This window comes from Vicugna pacos, chromosome 6 (genome assembly GCF_048564905.1).
Source record: "Vicugna pacos chromosome 6, VicPac4, whole genome shotgun sequence".
In the NCBI taxonomy this organism is placed as follows: Eukaryota; Metazoa; Chordata; class Mammalia; order Artiodactyla; family Camelidae; genus Vicugna; species Vicugna pacos.
This window is the reverse complement of record NC_132992.1, coordinates 59,545,782-59,565,125: the sequence shown is the minus strand read 5'-3', so window position 1 is coordinate 59,565,125 and position 19,344 is coordinate 59,545,782. Positions and strand designations below refer to the sequence as shown.

At 41.4% G+C, this 19,344-nt stretch overlaps 1 protein-coding gene and 1 non-coding gene across 3 annotated transcripts in view; both read right to left on the bottom strand.

Moving 5' to 3' along the window:
- Positions 1-18,502, bottom strand: part of DAAM1 (dishevelled associated activator of morphogenesis 1) — a 154,497-nt gene extending 135,995 nt beyond the window's left edge. Inside the window, exon 1 of one of the 2 annotated variants that reach the window (XM_006199724.4) lies at positions 18,358-18,502. The gene's annotated coding sequence lies outside the window, so the exon portion shown is untranslated. Of the gene's footprint in view, positions 1-17,475; positions 18,203-18,357 lie in introns of those variants that run through there. The other variant, XM_072963131.1, reaches the window with a different exon arrangement.
- Positions 8,102-8,177, bottom strand: TRNAG-ACC (transfer RNA glycine (anticodon ACC)). Its single transcript has one exon. It is a non-coding gene; the product is annotated as a tRNA-Gly (tRNA).
- Positions 18,503-19,344: the final 842 nt, after the last annotated feature.

Here is a 19,344-nt window from a genome sequence, read left to right as displayed (position 1 = left end):
TGTTTAAATTAGAATAAACCTAAAGTACTTACCATAGGAGAAGAGCCACATCCCGACAGTACTGACTTATGATACCCTGACATGAAGCCAATCAGCCTGCGATGGGCACAGCATTACTGTAATATTGGGTGCTGCGGGGCAGTGCTTTAAATATTTTAGCTAAGCATCTGAGTATCTGTTTTGTGACACCGTTTATAAACAAAAAGAACTGGGTGTAACATTTCTTTTATCACGTAAACCATTCTAATATAAACTTCTACCTCTCTCCTCATAATATTTGGATTATTTCATTGTTCTAAATCCCATTCTTCCAAACATTTTCAGCCCAATGGAAAAACTACCTATCATCTCTCTGCTCTCTCTGCCTTTCAAAAAAGCCTTCTCTGTAGCAGTCTCACGATCAGCAGAAAAACTAATTACAGTAAGAAACCACTGAGGCAAACTCCAGGAAATGTAAACTGGCCATAAATGGCAGGAGCTGACATAACGTTTCCCTCCAGATGAGGAAAGGGCTTGTTAACATAATTAATTATGCAGATCTGCAGCCCAGAGACCCTTAATCACAGAGAAATACCGTAGGCCCTTTAAAAATGTGCCTGCAGATCTCATATGTTTTCTGCAAAAGGGCTCCACGATTATTTACCACGTTTGTGAAAAGCCCTGGTAGCTTCATATCTGCATTGCTAATTAATCTCTTTTATGATCTGTTCAAAACATTGAGACATAGATAGATAAATGGGCAAACAGACTATCTGAGAAAGGAAAAATATAACTGGCCTTGAGAAAAAAGTTCTATATAACAGATTTTTAAAATCCAAATTAAAGTACAATGTGATAACTTCTGTCAGTTGTTCAATCACAGGTACTTTTAAGGTAATAATATTTGCAGCACAGATGTGGATGAAATGAAAGATGTTTTAATACCCTGATTCGGTGTCACTTGGAAAAAAAACCTTTCTTGAGGACAATTTGGCAGTATTTAACAAAAAACTTTACAATTATATACCTTTTGACCCAGTTATTTTATTTCCAAGAAATACATCCTAAGAAAATAATCTGAAAAAGATGGTCATAATAGTTTTTAATGGAAAAATATTAGGAAAATGATTACCCTATACACCACATAAAATGGAAATAAATGCTAACATCTAAAAAATGTATTAAGAGTTTTAATACCCTCATAGCTATTAGGATGGCTACTATCAAAAACAATCTGGAAAGAAACAAATATTGACAAAGCTGTGCACTTTTGATGGTGGGAATGTGAAACAGAGCTACTTAAGGAAAAAGAGTATGGCAGCTTCTCAAAATATTAAAACTAGAACTATCATATGATCCAGGCAGGCTCTGGGTATATCCCACCTGCAAGTAAATATCCAAAAAAAAGAAAGAAAAAAGAAAGCATGGTCTCAAAGGAATATTTGCACACCAATGTTCATAGCAGCATTATTCACAGTAGCCAAAAGTTGGAAATGACCCAAATATCCATCAATGAGTGAATGGATAAACAAAATGTGGTCTCTAGATACAATGGAGCACTATGCAGCTTTAAAAAGGAAGGAAATCTTGTCACATGCTACAAAAAACAATGAATGAATCTTGAGGTTCATACGCTAAGTGAAATAAGCCAGCCATAAAAGGACAAATACTTTATAAGTCCACTTAAACAAGACATCAAAAGTAGTCAAACTCACAGATAGAGAGAGAATGATGGTTACCAGGGGCTAGGGGGAAAGGGCAAAGGGGAGGTGTTTAATCGGTACAGAGTTTCAGTCCTGCAAGATGAAAAGGTTCTGGAGATCTGGTTCACAAAAATGTAAATATACCAAACACTACTAAATTGTCCACTTAAAAAATGGTTAAGATGGCAAATTTTATGATATGTGTTTTCTACCAAAATAAAAAAAAATGTTTTAATAATATGAAAAATGCTCTGACAACATTTAGTTGAGGGAAGAATGCAGAAGAGTACAAATAATACATGATTTATTTTTAAGCCTTCATAAAGATATTTTCAATGATGTTAATATTGTTTGCCTCTTCTGTAAGATTTTTTTCTATTTCTTTATACTTTCCTATTTATTTTTTCATACAGTAACCTGTATTAATTTTACAATTAAAAAATAAAATAAGTTTCTGATTTAATAGTTTTAGAGTAGCCTTGAGAATTCCCCATACAGGGCAGGACAACATTTGTCAAAGAAGGGACTACTGTTAGGAAGAAAAACCAAGATTTAGAAATGGTCAAAAAAGATTACTGGGTATCTTTTCAGTGAAGTGCTATTTGTGGTCTAGCAGGTCGTCCAGGGATTAGATTCGACTTTTTTTTATTCCTTCTAACTAGGCCAGTGGTTCTCAAAGGGTGGTTGGGAGAGCCCTGGAAAGTCTCAGATCTCATTAGGTAGGGTGTTTACAAGTTCAAAACTATTTTCATGATAATATTAAGATGTTACTTGCTGTTTTTTCTCGCATTCTCTCAATAGGTGTACAGTGTAATTTTCCAAAAGTTCCAATATTCATGATGAAATCATCAGTCAGGTAACACGCAACAGCTTTCATTATTGATTTTTTTAAATGAAAACCTTAAGTCTTAAAGTTTCTCAATTCTGAATGCCAATATGATTAACATATTAAACAAACAAATTTCATTGGAGTCTCTGATATATAATAGGATCAAAGTGTCCTGAAATGAAAAAGTTTCAGAACATGCTGGGCAGACCCATAGCTCTGTAGGAGTAGGAATTAACTTGTTAAAAAAAACACACAGCAATGTAATGAATGGCTTTTACCTATAACAAAGCAAATGGATTTTGCCTAGTAGAGATACAGTAGATTTATATACATGTAGAAAAGAAAACATTACATTTTATAGCCCTTCAGGGTATTAACCAGTTTTATATCTACTATCAAATTTATTTTAGCATTTCTAATTGTGGATGGATGGGTGGATAGACAAACAGACATATATATGTCATTCAAATTCTCCTTCGAACTGGTCTTGACATCTTACCAGTTCCTTCACTAATTAATAAGCTAAATAAAAATTGTTGACATGTTTATTTTATAATTTTGAGAACCTTCTTTTTAAACTCTGAAAATAATTCTTTAGCATCAACTATCTACAAACAGATCAGTTTGTATATTACAGGTCATAAGATTAATAAAGACAGAGAGCTTAATAATTAACAACCTTCTAAAGCAGAAAACACGAGGCACAGATGGATTCACTGGTGAATTCCACCAAATATTTAAGGAAAAAATTACACCAACTATTTACAATCTCTTTCAGAGGATAAAAGCAGAAGGAATACTTCCTAACTCATTCTGTGAGGCCAGTGTTACACTAATAGCAAAACCAAAGATATTACAAGAAAACTACAGACCAGTGTCACTCATGAACATAGACATAAAAATCCTCAACAAAATATTAGCAAATTGAATCCAACATGTAAAAGGATTACACACCAAAATGAAGTGGTATTTACCCCAGGTAAGCAAATCACACAATCATATCAATAGATGCAGAAAAAGTATTTGACAAAATCCAACACCCATTCATGATAAAAACTTTCAGTTAACTAGGAATAGAAGAAAACTTTCCCAGCTTGATAAAGACTACAAAAAAACAGTCTGCAAGATACAAAGTTAATAATAAAAGTCAATTGCTTTCTTACATACCAACAATGAATGAGTGGAATGCGAAATTAAAAACACAATACTATTTACATTAGCACCATAAAAATGAAATACATAGGTATAAACCTAACAAAACACATACAAGATTCTTATAGGGAAACTAAAATACTCTGATGAACTAAATTAGAAAAAAACTAAATAAGTGGAAAATATTCCATGTTCATGGATAAGACTCAATATTGTCAAGATGTCAGTTCTTCCCAATTTGCCACATCCATTTGTTTACATATTGTCTATGGCTGCTTTTCCTAGGCCAATGAATAGCTGACAGGAACAGCATGGTCTACAAAGTCTAAAATATTTACTATCTGGCCCTTTACAGAAAAAGTTCTGTATCCCCTATGCTAAGTTATTATGTTCCTAATGAAGCTTTTCTCAACCCAGTACTATTTTTCCCCTCCAAAACAAAATTTAAATTAGACAACCTCTTCTATTTTCCTTCAATGGCAGTCATATAAAATTGTTCTCCGAAAACAATGTTACATGTTGCATTTTTAAAAATAGCATTTTCCAGTGGTGAGTATTTAAAATATATATCATCTTCTTTGAGGACAAAGGGCATGTCTTTGGAGAACCTACAGATATGGACTAACTAGCAAAACTCTATTATAGAAATGCAATTATTTCATGATTTTCACAATTTAAAAAAGCTGGTTATTTTGAAAAACTCAAAACTGAAATATCTTTCCCCTTAAAAAAAGTCTTTTCTTTTGTGGAAGCTAAAACCCTATTTAACAAAACCACTTTGGCTGAAGGACTAAACAAATCCAAGTATCACTTAATGAATCCAGATGTATCTTTTTCATAAGAATCTAAACTGCACTAATTCACTCACTTTAAGTATATAACACTTACACTGCTCTCAATAGGAATCTGAAAAATCTAATATGCTTGCTCTACTCCCAAATATACCTCTAAATGTCTATGCACATATGGATTCTAGTAAGTTATATCTATACATTCTGTTTACCAAATAAGTTTTTCTACCTCTAGTGACCAGACAGGTTCATGGCATCCATTATTTTCATCTTAACTAATTTAAAGGAAACAGAGATGTTGTACCATAAGGTCCAGACTATAGGAAATGTTATAGGATAAATACCCCAGTTCCTTTCACAAGTAAGTTGCAAGGAAAAATACTACATGGGATTGAGAGAGGCTTAAGGGACATTTTTAAAAACTGCAATGTATGAACCTAATCGGAATGCTGAGCTGCACAAACTTTTTACAAAGTCGACTGTAAATCTGAAAATTGACGAAATGTTTGGTAATTTTAAAGAAATAATATAAATTATTTTAGGTATGATAACAGCATTTTAGTTACGTTTTTAAAGAGAGTCCTCATTTTATTTGGACATATACTAATTCTTAAAATATTTACAGATGAGGTTATCAAGTGTCTGGAATTTAAAATCATCCCAGAGCTGGAGGTAGAAAAGAAAGATCAGTCATGAACTGATAAATGGTGAAGCCGTAGGTATATGGATGAGTCTCATATTAGCTATATTAGTCATTCTATGTGTTTGTGAATGTGTGTAGAAAATTTTAATGATAAAACTTTTTAAAATCTTCATTTTCACTCTATTTGAAACAAGAAAAGTAGGAATGGAAAGCAATAAATCTGAAGGGAAGATATTTTAAAAAGACATAGGGGTTTCCTGAATCATATTTGTGAAGTGTCATCCATTTTTGGATTTTGGATTTTTACTTTAATAACCATCAGCAGTATAGTGGCATAATTCCTGTTATCTGGTGTGATAGGAAGAACTTTAAATGACACCCCATAACCTTTTGAGGGTGAGTGGAACCTATGAATATGATGAGACATCACTCTCATGTGATTATGTTACAGTATATGGTCAAAGGGAGATCATCCTGGGTGGGCCTTACCTAATCAGGTGAGATCTTAAAACTCAGCCTTTTCTCTGGCGGACTGCAGAAAAGAAATGATAGAGATGTGCCCTAGCTAACCTAGGAGAAACCAAACATCCATATGTAAACTTCCAACGTGGGCCATGTGGCATGTAATGTGGGTGGCCCCTAGGAGCTAAAAGCTACCCCTGGCCAACAGGCAGTAGTTCTTAGTTCTGCAGTCGCAAGGAAATAAATTCTGCCAACAACCAGTGAGCACGAAGGAATCCCCTGAGACCCAGATGAGAACTGTAGCCTTGACTGACATGTGAGTTTTACCCTGGTGAGACCCTGAGCAGAGAACCAAGCCATTGCATGCCCAGACTTCTGACTTGGTGGAGTTTTAAGACACTAAATTTGTAATAACTCATTATGCAGCAATAAAACTAATACATCTGGGAAAGCATCTTATACCTGAATAGTACTGCAGTACCTCAAAGTCTATCTCTACACATGAGTTTATGGTCCCAGTGGCACCAAGTGAGTACCTAAATATGCAGCAATTTAACTTTTAATGCAGTATTTCTCAAAGGATCATGAATCCAAATTTGAGAAACCTTGAGCTACGTAATCCCTTATAAATGAAATATTCTTTACTCAACACACACAGCTTTACAGGCAAGATTACATACTTGAGTGCTTTTTACAGTGTGAAGGCTTCTAAGGCAGAAAAATCCTGCAAAATAATCAAATGGAACAAGTTTAAAGCAAATTATGGATAAGCCAAATGTGTCACCAAAACCTTAGCTTATCATCACAGCAGGTATAAAATAGTGCAAAGTTTTCCCAGCCCATAATTAGGAGTTATGAGAATATGAGCCAGATTCTATTACAACAAAAAATTTCATTATAACAAAGTTTCCCATGGATCAGGTGGTCCATAAATATTAAGGCATTATCACAACTATTTCTTTGTCCATGTATTGCTTCCTATAACTGATGCTGTGAACTTTCCTTTGAAAACATGGACATGATCCAAATAAGCAAAACATGAAACTACTTGCCAGTGAAAGCAAAGAATCTTTCATTGGGGAGAGTCTTCACCTATTGCACAACGTAATTTGTTTATTTCAGAAGCTGAAGACAAAGGATGACCTGAAATTTATTTAGTAAAACAAGAGTTCTATATTCCAAAGGGAAAAACCTGAGGTTTAAAACAGCATTCTAAAATGTTGACACCCAGTATCAAAACATATTTACCTGCCAAATGAATGAATGATGCTTTAAGGTGTCACTTTCATAGTTTATAAGACAGTCCATAAAATGCTCAGTATAATATTTTCCCCTAAAACTTAGCTATTCATTTGTGCCTTCTATGCTTGATAGAAATTTGGATCTAATCTGAAACTCTAAGTAAAATCCAAACAAAAGGAGACATTTTATTGTATTTTTCATCTTCGGTAGTTATAACTCTGGGACTCTGAAGTCCTCCATGATGGCCCATGGCATAGGCTAAGGCGGGAAACTTGCAACAAACGAGTCTACCTCATGTTTATGAAGCCAGAGAAGAATCTGATGGGAAACTCACTGAGTTAAACCTAGCTGTGAAATATCTAGATCCTATCTAGAATCTAGATTTTTCTAGAATAGAAGCTAGTAAGAGCTTTTACTACCCCTCTCCCAGCCACTTTAATCTCAAAGGCACTCATGGTATTGGCCATTTGTGATTGGGTTTCTGTTTCCTTTCCTTTTAAACAATAAGTTAATACACAAAATCAGTCCTCCCAGGAAAGCATTTTGAAAAGGAGAGGATAATTTCCACAAATTTTGCAGTAAAGTCTGCCAAAATATAATAAAGCTTCAAGGTTATTATAAGCATTAGGGTCCAGGTATCAGGTAATGCACACTATACCATATGTAAAAGATCTATCCTTTTTACAAATTCAAAATTCTAGAAAAGTAACAAAATATTCACACCAAAGCAGATACAAAAAAACTGAAAATGAAGTTGTGTATTTAACCATCCGGCCCAGCACACATCTGTAGCTATAACCACGTTTCCCAAACACCAGGATCCTGTGCTCTTCCCACTGGTTTTCAGTACTGGTTAAACATCAGAATTACCTGGGGAGCTTCAAGAATTCTGAAGATTGGGTCCCCAATCTATTGAATCAGAGCCCCTAAGCATCTCCTTTTAAAAGTACCATAGAGAATTCTGATGCCCATCCAGGAGACAGAACCAACAAACAGCATTTAGGAAGAAGCATGGATTCCTTCCGAAGTCCCGCCTACCCCTGAGAAGAGACTCTGGTTTTTGTCTTAACTCAAACTGTGTGCTTCCCTAAGCATTAGCTTTGCTTAGTTGCTCATGGATTGCGCTTGGGTAAGTTAATTAAAACTTCTCAACATTCTCCCTCTATATGCTGAAACACTTACGGACGTTTTTCAAGAGGCAAGGCAAGTTTGAGTGTTGCCAAAGCCCAAGTTGTTGTTTTCTTTAATTTTTTTTAAATTTTAATTTGTAAAAATTTTATTCTATTTATTTATTTTTTAATAGAGGTACTGGAGATTGAACCCAGGGCCTCATGCACGGTAAGCATGTGCTCTACCACTGAGCTATACTCATCCCCACAAAGCCCACGTTTTTGAGTCACATTTTAAAGACAATCTTTTTTGAGACAAGAAAAAAAAAAAGGAACATCAGTCTGCTGCTAATCCTTTTTAGAGCTCTTCCCTCACTGCTGATTTTGAGGTAAACTGTCATTTTTAAAAGCTGATGGCCCCATTTTTTTTTTCCTCCAAAAAAAGCATCTTGCCCATTGACAATGACAGAGATGACCTTTTCTTTCCCCAAAGCCGCATCTTCCTTGTCCACAGATAGTTTTACTGACCTACCAACACAGGCCATGGGGCTTCAAAGCTGTTTACCCACTAGCTCTGGTGGGCTTGCCCTGACCCAGCATCAAGTGTCTCACAGTGTCTCCCTGTTGTGATCAAGAACATGTCCTTAAATTGTGGACTGGCCTCCCGGGCTGTGGTCATGGAAGAATGGAGAAGTGACCCCAAAGGGTCTAATCCACTGACCTTTACTTTGCTCTAACCAACTACCCAAATAAATAAAAAACAGCAGGGTAGCTCAGTTTCCCAGATGAACTCCTCTTTACCCCTAAATATCCAAGCCTGGTCCAATGTCTAAAGTTCCCAGGCCATCCAAAATCTGTCAACTGGCTCTCAGCTGGGCCCGACTTTGCCCCCCTGGGGGACATTTGGCAATGGCTGGAGACATTTTTGGTTGTCACAACAGGGGGCAAGGTTGCTGCTGGGATCTAGTGTGGAGGGGCCAGGGATGCTGTGAACACCCTACAGTGCACAGCACAGCCTCCTCCACAGAGATGATCCCATCTGAGATGCCAACAGTGCTGGGACTGAGAAACCCTGGATTGGGCAGGTTTGCCAGCCCACGGCTGGATAAACATTTGAAGAGACTCTTATTCCAATTTAATTTAGATTAAAATGGGGATTGAAAACTCAAATGCCTTCAAGGGCCAAGGAGGTAAAGAAATATCACACAAAGTGGCTGTGTATGAGGCACTAGGGTGTGGTGAGGTCAGGGACAAATCAGAGTGTAAAAGCTGGCTAAAATCATTCCATTTTTAAAAATAACACTGCATTGGCCAAATAAAACATGGTATCTGGCTACATCCATCCTGTGTGCCAATGGTGGTAATCAACTTCTGGTTCAAGGAGACTATCAATTGAAACAGAACTGGATGGTCACCCAAAGACACTGTCTAGCATCATTCCTCATGTCCTATAGGACTTCCTGAGCCCCAGGACTAGGGAAGGCGACTAGAAGCTGTTCAGTTAAGGAGAACAGCCTAGAGATCAGATTTTGAGAGTTTAGAGCCAGCCACAAACAGAGTCTAGAGCAGGGGCCAACGTTGGAAACTCTGAAGGTGAAAAAATAGAGTTCCCCCTCACCGATCTCCCTTGTAGGGAAACCCAGTGGACATTACATCAACATTACACAATACCATATAAGTGAGGTCATTATTTTAAGATGAAACTGTTCTCATAAAATCTTTAAATTTTCACATTATTTCACAGATGAGGAAACAGAGGCCCAGGAAGTTTAAAAGAACTGCCAAGATTACCCAAATCTGAAACTAAACTCAACTGGTGTTTCTTTTCCCTCTGTGCCACTGCCAAGCAGCAACCAAAAGGCGAAGGGACTGCATTCAAGGTGTCAAACATCCGTGTCTACACTCTCCAGCCACATCAAGAAGTTATACGTAGACGTTGAATTTAAACCTACTCAGCATTCCCCTTTCCCTATCAGAAAAGTTATTAACCCGTTTTCCTCAATTCGTTGTTTTATAATCTCTTTTTCGTGTAACAGAAACATTGTAAGCAGGTTAAATGCCTCTAGCCCTCCTTCAGATGGAGCTGGGGAGAGGAAAGCCAAGTCAGCAAACGGAGCACAAGGAGAAGGAAGCAACAATCTGAACATCCCTGCATGGACACATGCTTTCTGTTGGAGGAATTCCTGGCCTGAGGAGACAGTATAAACAAAGGCAATCCAGAGGGAAACAAACGATAAGATAAGTGAAACCCAATAGCTCCCTCTGTCCTCCCCTCCACCTACTTCCCCCAACTTGTTCCATCAGAAAAACAATCTGAGCCTGGGGAATGAACACGTAGGCCATCCTCTCGCTCCCTCTGTACACGGCTCCCTATTCTCAGTAGGAGATTAAGGGGGAAAGACGTACTGCTCTGTAGGGTCGGGGAGTGTGGCTCCCCTGGTGTGGAGCTTGGCCCCCCGGGGACAGCCATCCCCGTCTGCCCACAGGGAGGCTGTGAGAGCCAAACTGGCAAGGAAGTAGGTCACTGGTCCTTCAGACTCAAATTACAATCCAAGGAGTATAGTAGGAAAAGGTGCAGTATAAAAGAAAAGTCACTTCAGTCACAGCCTGTAAAGAAATTGGATCAACCTAAAAACTTTGTATTTATTTATCTATCTGTATACATATTTTTTTCTTCTTTTTTAAAATCAGTCCCTTAGCAGAAAGCGTCAGGCGGGGCAGTCTCCTGCCACAGTTCCTGGGACTTCAGTTGGAAGTGTCACCTACTCATTGAGTGTCAAGCTCTATATGGGTCACAGAGGTTTTCTAGTCCAACCTAATCTCTATCCTTAATTTTAAAAATACAAAAATATTTAAGGGCACAATGAAGCCTCAGCTACCGGCTTCAATTTCAACAAGATTCATTCCACACCCTCTGACTTTTAGTCTGAATGACTACTAAGTGCTGAGCAGGGAGCAGGGTGGGGTGGGAGGGGAGACACCTCTATTGCAGACAAGATTGCCACACCCAAACAGAATGGGAAACAAACAGAACTGTTATTATTATTTCTTTTACCACCATTATCTTAAATCAGATAGCCTCCACTAATACGGGGCAATTGTGGCAGCATTTTTTTTCAATTCCTAAATCATTTACCTTGGCCAAAACCATATTTTCTATATCCACGATTTCACCAACTTTCAAGAGTAGAGAATGCAGCAAGGACCTCCGTATAGTTTAACTTGTCCATTTCATTTCCTTTACCTTTTCACAATAAGTTTTGTAATACATTCTCAAGATTGAGAAGGGTCTCTAGCCTAACTCTTGTCACAGAACTATAGGTTCTAACTCATAGCTAGCTGCTTGGTTTTATCCAATCTCTATGAAACAAAAACAAATTTCAGCCCAGATGCACATGAACAACCTCACTCACCTGGTGAATGATGTTGACCACGACTCTTCACTCTTCTTCCAGGGTGCAAATCTGCAGGAGCTTCATGGGAGAAGAGTGAAGCCCCGAAGGGGCACCAACACATTCACTAGTGACTGTGGTCACCCCACCAAGAACGGGAAAAGACCAAGGCTGTGCTTTAGGAAGCTGCCCCTAGTCCTGGCCCACTCTTCACAGGAGGATATATCAGAAGGATATATCTGCCACCTGTCAGAAGCATATATGTAATTCCTTGGCAAACTGTTGGCGAAGCCTTGCCCCTAACTTACGGGATCAGAAAAAACAAAAGAACTTCATCAGCTAATTTTATAATACAGCACCATCTTTGGCCCCTAGTGAGGATAGCTATGCACAGATATATCCACAGGGTCTAGGCACTGTCTACTCTCCTTTGTAACTAAGAGCATGATGAGTTTAAAAAAAAAAAGAAAAAAGTTGACTAGGATTACAGGTGCAGTTTGTGGCTCCAAGACAAGGCAAAGCTAACCCATGCCCTTGACCTGGTTTAGACGTCACTAACAAACTGAGCTGAGCCAGTAAGCCAGAATGTAAGAACTCATCTCAAAAAACAAAAGATGGGCATCTGTATTGCTCAGACAACGCCCAAAGCTTGGATCTGGGCTACCTACACTTGGAAGTTTAAACTCAGACGGAGCATCAGATGGGCAATGTTTGCCAATCGTACAGAAGATAGGTTTTGGGGTTTTCTCCCCCCAGAAATGAGAAGGACAAAGACCAGTTTAATAGGTGACCTTAATTGTGTGCCTGGCAGAAATACAAGGAACCTTCAACTCCAATCCTGGTGCAATTTATAGAACAGAATGAGCTCAGGATATTACTAAAGGTGAATGACATACTTAGGCAATGTAACAAGACGAATTAAATAAAAAGCTTCTGAAATGAATGTCTGCTGAATGAATATTATCTTTGAGCAGCCTAAGGGCTAACAAGTCTTTTGTTTTCATGTTCCTTTCCTGGTAATATGCTCTTAGGGCATAAATTTCCTATTATTTCCCTAAATGTCAGTTTGTGTTTTATTCAATTGTCCTCATTAAATATTGTCAAAGGGGCATAACATCCAGTGTTAAGCCAAAAGCGAAAGATCTATTGTATGTCAGGAAATCACACCAACTACATTGGAAATTGAACTTGCTTCCCGAGTTTTCCACATTTAATTCACAATAGTGGCTATGGTTTAAAAGAACTGCAATTGTATATTTGGCACCAAATTTGCCCCATTGTAAAAATAAATAAGTCTCTCTGCTAAGGTGAGGGAAAAAAAGCTTATTTTAATATCCAAGGTACACGTTTGACTACTGCTCAAGTTTTCATTACTTTTTTTTCAAAAGAGTTTTCACAATTTATGTTAAAAGACAACAAGGACTTGGGAAGGTAAGAAGTTATGGGAGTTTTAACTCTCAAGACAGGCTTCTGTGGCCCTGTTCTGGGTGAGAAGTGCCTTCTTCAGATAAGGGATTCAACTTACCAAAAAGTTATCTGAGTTAACAAATAGGGTATAAAGCTGGACAGACTCCAAATGTTCAGAGACGGCATGTAAGAGCATTTCCTTTTTCAAATAATTTGCCTGTCATTCACATAGCAAAAAGGAGGGCATTCAAAAATTTTTATCACTCAAATATGCAAAAGCAACATTTTTAATCTCATGCAACATTTTTCTGTTCCAGAAAATCCAACTCTAAGAAACTCCTAAGTGAAGAAGCATTTCACTCTCAATCAAGCCAGCACCTACTGAGCCAGCGCTGTTTCAGAACTAAGAGACACAAAGGAAGCTGCACCCCCTCCCCAACTCGATGGAGAGAAAAGAATAATGTAGGAAAACCAGAGGGAGGCAACAGGGAGGGCAGCAGTAAAGAACCGGTCTGCCAGTCATCAGCAGTGCGACCTGAGCTAGGCAGGCTCCTTAACTTCTTCACGCCTCAGTTTCCTCAGCTGTAAAACGGTGATAACAGTACCCACCTCATACAGCTGTAGAGAGGAGTCAGTGGTTGAGCTAATGTCGAGTATCAGGAAAGGCCTGGCCCATACAGTCCCTCACATCCCCGGGACTATCAGTGTCCCTTAGCTCTGAGTGTTCAGTTGTGTGGGGCTGGGGGGCTGGTGAAAGCACAGGGATGGGCAGGGAAGGCTTCCCAGAAGCTGCGGCTCTCGAGCCTGATCTGAGAGCACAAGGAGAACGCAGCCATTCAGAAGAGTGCACATTCCAGATGAGGGGCGCCTCCAGAGAGTCACAGACAGGGGTAGAAACCAGGCGTGCTTAAACATCAACAGGGAAAATAAGGCCACCAAGGCTGGGGTGTATTTGGTGCCCTCAGATTAATGGTGGGGTGAGGGGAGGCTCAGGCTCCATACGTTGGCTGCCAATGCTCCTAGGACTTAACATTTAAACCGTTTTTAGACATGTGTACTATGAATGCAAACTCACTCCAAAGTGCTCAGTTCTCTGTTTTTGGAACAGTAGAAAGGATGCCAGAAAATGAAAAGGTAAACACTTTTTTTTCTGCAGAAATAGTCCACTACAGTAGAATGTAGGTCACCAAACTCAACTTGCATCTCATCTTCATCTGTCCCTCTTTCAGCGGGGGTCCTAAGTGATGGCTTGGAGGAAGGGGAGGAGGGGCACTTCAGAGCCATCCTTCAGTTCCAATCTCTATCAGCCACTCTAAGCACAATCTATGTAAAAAGACTTGCCAAGTGAACGTAACCTCAAGAGAGAACATGACAGCCCCAGCCTATCCCACCCTCTCTGCCAACATAAAGAAACTGCCCTCCTTACCAACTTCTTAAATATTACCTGTGCTATCAGTTGCCTCTAAACTGAACTCTCGGGGAAACCACTATGATCTGATGTTGTTTAATATTCACTTACAAGATTCTCCCCATTACCAAGTTAGAAACTGTAAAGCCAAAACAAGTGACAGTAGTCTACATTCCTTATCCAAAGACGAAAAATCACAAAATAGAAGAATTTTCATTTTGACTGCCGTCCATTCTAGAGACGAAACAAGTTTGCTAACCTAAGTTGGCAAAGTTGCTTTGTTTCCTGCAACATAAGGATAGACTTAACACTTGGAAATACCAGGAGCATGACAGGAAGCCTGGGAGGGCCTCACAGAAGTTACAAGCTCTGTGATTAATTCCTGGACCAAACACCTAAGGCTTAGTGGTACCAATCTTTGTCGGAAGAGCTTGTTTCTCCTGACCCAACAGCTGTAACTTTTTAAGTGATTTCACAGAAGATCTCAAGATTCTCAAGCCAAAGCCATTCTTTATACTATCCCCCAAATATTTACAAAACCAAACACTTTCCATCTTAACTATGTTTTGTTTGTAAATACCTTATTTGTTCTGAGAACCACAACATCAACACAAAAAACAAAGGAGCTCAAATAAAACCACACACAGACACACACGAATTCTTAACACCCAGAGGCGTGTCCACAAAACTAGAAAGCCAGGATTCAAATTCCTTGGCACTTATTCACTGAGCTCCTGTAAGCACCACCCAAGGACACGACCCACTGCACCCTCTTTACTATCACACCTCCTCACTAATTCATACTCTGAAAACCTACAGAATCTGACTTACTGAATGATAACTGATTGCTACAAATATTGGACAAATGTCTCTTACCCTGTTGTCCTCTCACGTAAGCCAGCCTGAACAACTCATCCTGTTTATAGAAAAAATCCACCCCAAATGAGAAAGCTACTGACCACTCTTCTAACCCAAATGGTGCCTGGCAAAAGTCTCTAGGTGTCTTTGCCTTGATCTCTCTCCCTATTCTCCTGTTATACCTCCTGGGAAAGTTATCTGGACCAAGAACAGTACAACGGAAAGAAATCTAGAAATGTCTGGTTTGGGGTAATAAGAATTTAAAGAATTATAGGGGGAAAAAAAGTCTATGTGGATGAATGTATTCCAAAAGCAAATAACTACAATTTGACTATTTCAAACACAGGAAAAGATCTTTATACCTCAAATCACATGCTACACAGGAGTTCTGGTTTTTGCTGAGATGAAACTGCTTGACAGAAAGCTAAGAGGAATATTAAAACTGATGCGAGAACTGTCAATGTAGAGAATACAGATCATTGATCTCCAATCACGGTTCTAATAGTTAGTACTGATTCAGTAAGTATAAAACACCTACCAACGGTCAAACACTGCTTTAAATGCTGGACAGCCAGGGATAAATGAGACAAAGACTTTGCTCTCAAAGACCTTCAAGGAGTAGGGAAAACCCCTCACATTGGACTTGTTAATGAATTATAGGGAGTCAAGAAGTAAAAAGATCACTGAAGGAGATTTCAGTCAATGTTAAGGTCTACGACAAAAATAGTGAGTGACAACTTCCCATCCTGTTTCCTCATGGGGATGTAGCCACATACTTAACACGAGATGAATGGCTACCACCTGGCATGCGGCATCCACGAAGCACTTACCTGCACACGAATGCACATGCATAGATGCTCAAAGACATACACTTCCCCACCACCCTTAACTGCAATATCTGTGATAATACACTCTGGTATGAAATGAAGGTAAGCAAAATATTTGTGTGATTCAATTAATCTTAATACAAATAAATTATAAGTAACTGCATTCATCAAGAATCTATAAAAAGTCAAAATCTAAACAATTCTAAGATAAAAGGATAAACAGAAGTCCAGATACTGGGATAGTAGTAGCAGCAGCAGCAGCAGCAGCACCAGCAGTAGCAGTAGCAGAAGAACTGATTTTATAAATACTAACATGGCTGCCTTGCCCACTTTGAAGGATTACTACAAAGAGCCAGGCTATTGTGCCATATAAGTAAGGCTCAGAAATATTAACCCAATGTCATAGTGTCAGAAGCTGGGTTTGAAACTCTCATCTTCAGATTTCTTTGAGAAAAATAAAAGACAATGAATAACTCCTCCTTAGAGTCACAAGATTTTAGGAAACTTTAGGAAACCCTCAATGCCCCTCTTCCCACAGCACCAATGACTGAGGTCCCCAGGGGCAGAGGTTTACCCCAAAATAGGGTAGCCAGTAATGACAGCGCCAGAGCAGGACCCAGGCTTCCTAGATTCCAGCCTTCTCAAGGGCCTGCATCTTCTGGGCAGGCTTTTAGATTTCATGAGAACCACAAGGGATGACAGTGACTTCCAGAATTCAATTGAAGTTATTACTTGTTCCTAAAAACTTCCAGTGAATTTCACCTAGGGCAAATTGAGGACCTTTACAGGTGGCCAGGGAGCTCTCTTCACACATAACAGAGGAGAACTCCCTTCCTTGAGAAAGCTGCATCCTCCAACACTACAACATACGTTGTTAATTAGGGAAACGATGCAGCTAGCCTGAAAGGGGGAAGAGATCTTCTGATTGCAATTTTCAGAGTTTGTCTCAGGAAAAAGGCTCTTAACAATTATTTCCAGTGAAGGAGGTGGAAGACCAGCAATGGGTAAGCCAGAGGGAAAGGAGTCTAAAAACTGTGTCCAAGCTATTTACAAGAGAATGGAGAGAGCCCTGGGTTGTGAAACCGGTGACTAGAGAGAGCAGCTGGGCTCTGGGCGAGCATCTGACCACACCCACTGGCCACGCCCTCCCAGCTGCCCGCAGAGCCACATCGAATTGAAACAGCAGTGCGAGCAGTTAAGATTCCGACGGCAGGAGTCGCCATGGCAACGGGATTCATCTTGCAGGCAAACTCCGCTTCAATTCACTAGGTCCTCCTCGAGCCTCAAGAAACTACCACCTCAATGGGAGCAAAACGGTCACTGGTGGCATTTGCTCTTGATACTCTCTCCTGCGGATGAAGATTGGGGGGTTCAGGGTGGTGTACTCTCTTCCGGTACCCACTAAAATATTTTACGGGGGCAAGTGACATAACACCCCAAACCCAGGCTGCGAGCAACTTGAGAACTGAGCCTTTAGCAAGGGTTTGATGAATGAGTAAGTAAGCGAAAGAATAACGGTACTAGGGAAAGGAATTCCAGAGGACTTTTTATAAAAGTTATCAGGCCTTGCGCACGTCTCCAGTCGGAGAGCAAGCGGATCACAAGCAGCTGGATTTTCCCCACCAGCTGGGAAAACCTATTACCCAGCCCTCCTGCCCCACTGCGAGTCTTACCGTTTGATTATTCGACACTCCTCACCACTTTACCACCTCCCAGCCCAGGGCTCCCGGCAGACGCTTCCTCCTAGCTCAGGTGCTCCTTATCGAGGGGGCAATCAGTGCGAGAACCAAGATGCGCCCAACCCAAAAGTACGGGGGGCGAGAGCGCTTTGCGGCGCCTCGAACCGGGTCCTCAGGCTGCGCAGCCTCCCCCTCGCCGCTGTCCGACAACACCCCCTCGCTCCTTCCGCAGCGCGGGTTTCCTCCTCTCTGTAGACCTTTGGCGTCCAACTTTGCCTAAATTACAGCCACTCCATCCTTTTCGAATGAATCTTGGGGTGAGGATGCCAAGGATGGTGGGGGTTCTACTCAAGCGCGGACGGGTAAACGAGTCCCTGCTCCTCTCTCTCCACCTTCGAGTCCACCACGCCTGCCTCGGGTTTCTCCCTCCCGGAGCTTCCCGGGCCAGCAACAGTGCCCGCGGCGCCCATCCAAGGCCGCGACCCACAGCGTCCCAGCCCCGGGGTGTCAGCAGCGAGGCGGCGAGTGGTTGCCTGCAGATTCTCTTGGCATCCGAGCGCCTCAGAAAGAAAGAAAGGAGGCACCCCGGTCCTCGGGGGCGCCTTCCTCTGGGCTCGCCTTGCTTAGCGCCGCGCTTGCAGCCATTTTCCCAAACCCAGCTTGGCAGCCAGGAGCTGTCTAGGTCCTGTTCCCATCCAGACCCAACCTGAAGGACGGGTTTAATATTTACCTACTGGCCCGGGAGCTCCGGGGAGGCAGCGGGAGGGCGCGCCGCGAACCCAGCGCCCGGCCCGAAGGAGCGCGCCCACCCCCGCGCCACCGCGCGGTGCCACTTAATGAATGAGTGAGGCGGGCGGCGCAGCACGTCCCCCTTACCTGAGCAGCCCCTGCATGCTGGAAAGGCGGCTCTGTGCTCGGGGTACAATGGGATCCGGTTAAACAGTTTCCTTCACAGCCGCTCGTAGGTTACCAACTCGCAGGTGACATCACCCTCTCCTCGCCTGATAGGATACAATGTGGCGCCCACTGCGCATGGACTCCCCGGCTGGGCCTGCATACTCCTGGGAGTTGTAGTTCATATCCCACAAACAGAGCCTGGATAGCTACGCTACTGCGGTTTTTAGAACTACACTTCCCGACTCACTCCACGGCCTCTTCGGCCCCGCCCCGTAGCCCCGCCCCCGCTTCGACCCGCCCCCTCCTCGCCCTCCAGCTTTGCAGTGTTAGCGGTGGTCGTTTGGAAGCCGAACTGCGGACTGCACTGGCGAGAGTGGTGGGGGTCACCCTGCGGTCGTGCCCTTTGACTTGACCTCCACTGGGCCCCGTGCTGGCTCTAAGAGACCAGAGGGGTCCAGGGCTAGTGCGCACGGGCCAGGCAGCTCTGACCAACCCGGCTCTATTGGCCCCAGCTGGAAAGAGAAGATAAGCCTTTCACTGCCTTCCCTACGCGTAGCAACTAATTAATAGGACGCATTGGTTTCTGGGTTAAATGCGGTCCTGGAATCCCCCACGTCCGGGAGGATGAGGGACGCCGACACCGAAGGAGAGAAATGTCCTGTTGTCCCACTTGGTGCAAATCACCTTTCTGTCTTGTCTTTCCTTCTCTCATTTAACAGAGTCAGAGTGACCAACCAGAACTCGGGGAACAGCTTAGTCGGCTGAGCTGACAGAATAAGGGAAGGTGTCACTAATAAAACTGCGGTGTAACAGACTAGACAGTCGCCGCAACCCTCCGTCAGGGAGCCTACTGCTGCTGCAGAGATAATACTATCGCGCAGCCATGCTTTTGTTCTTCCCTGCAGCCGACTTCCCGCTCATGGCTCTCAACTCCCAAGAAGACATCCTTGCGGAAAGTTTTAATAA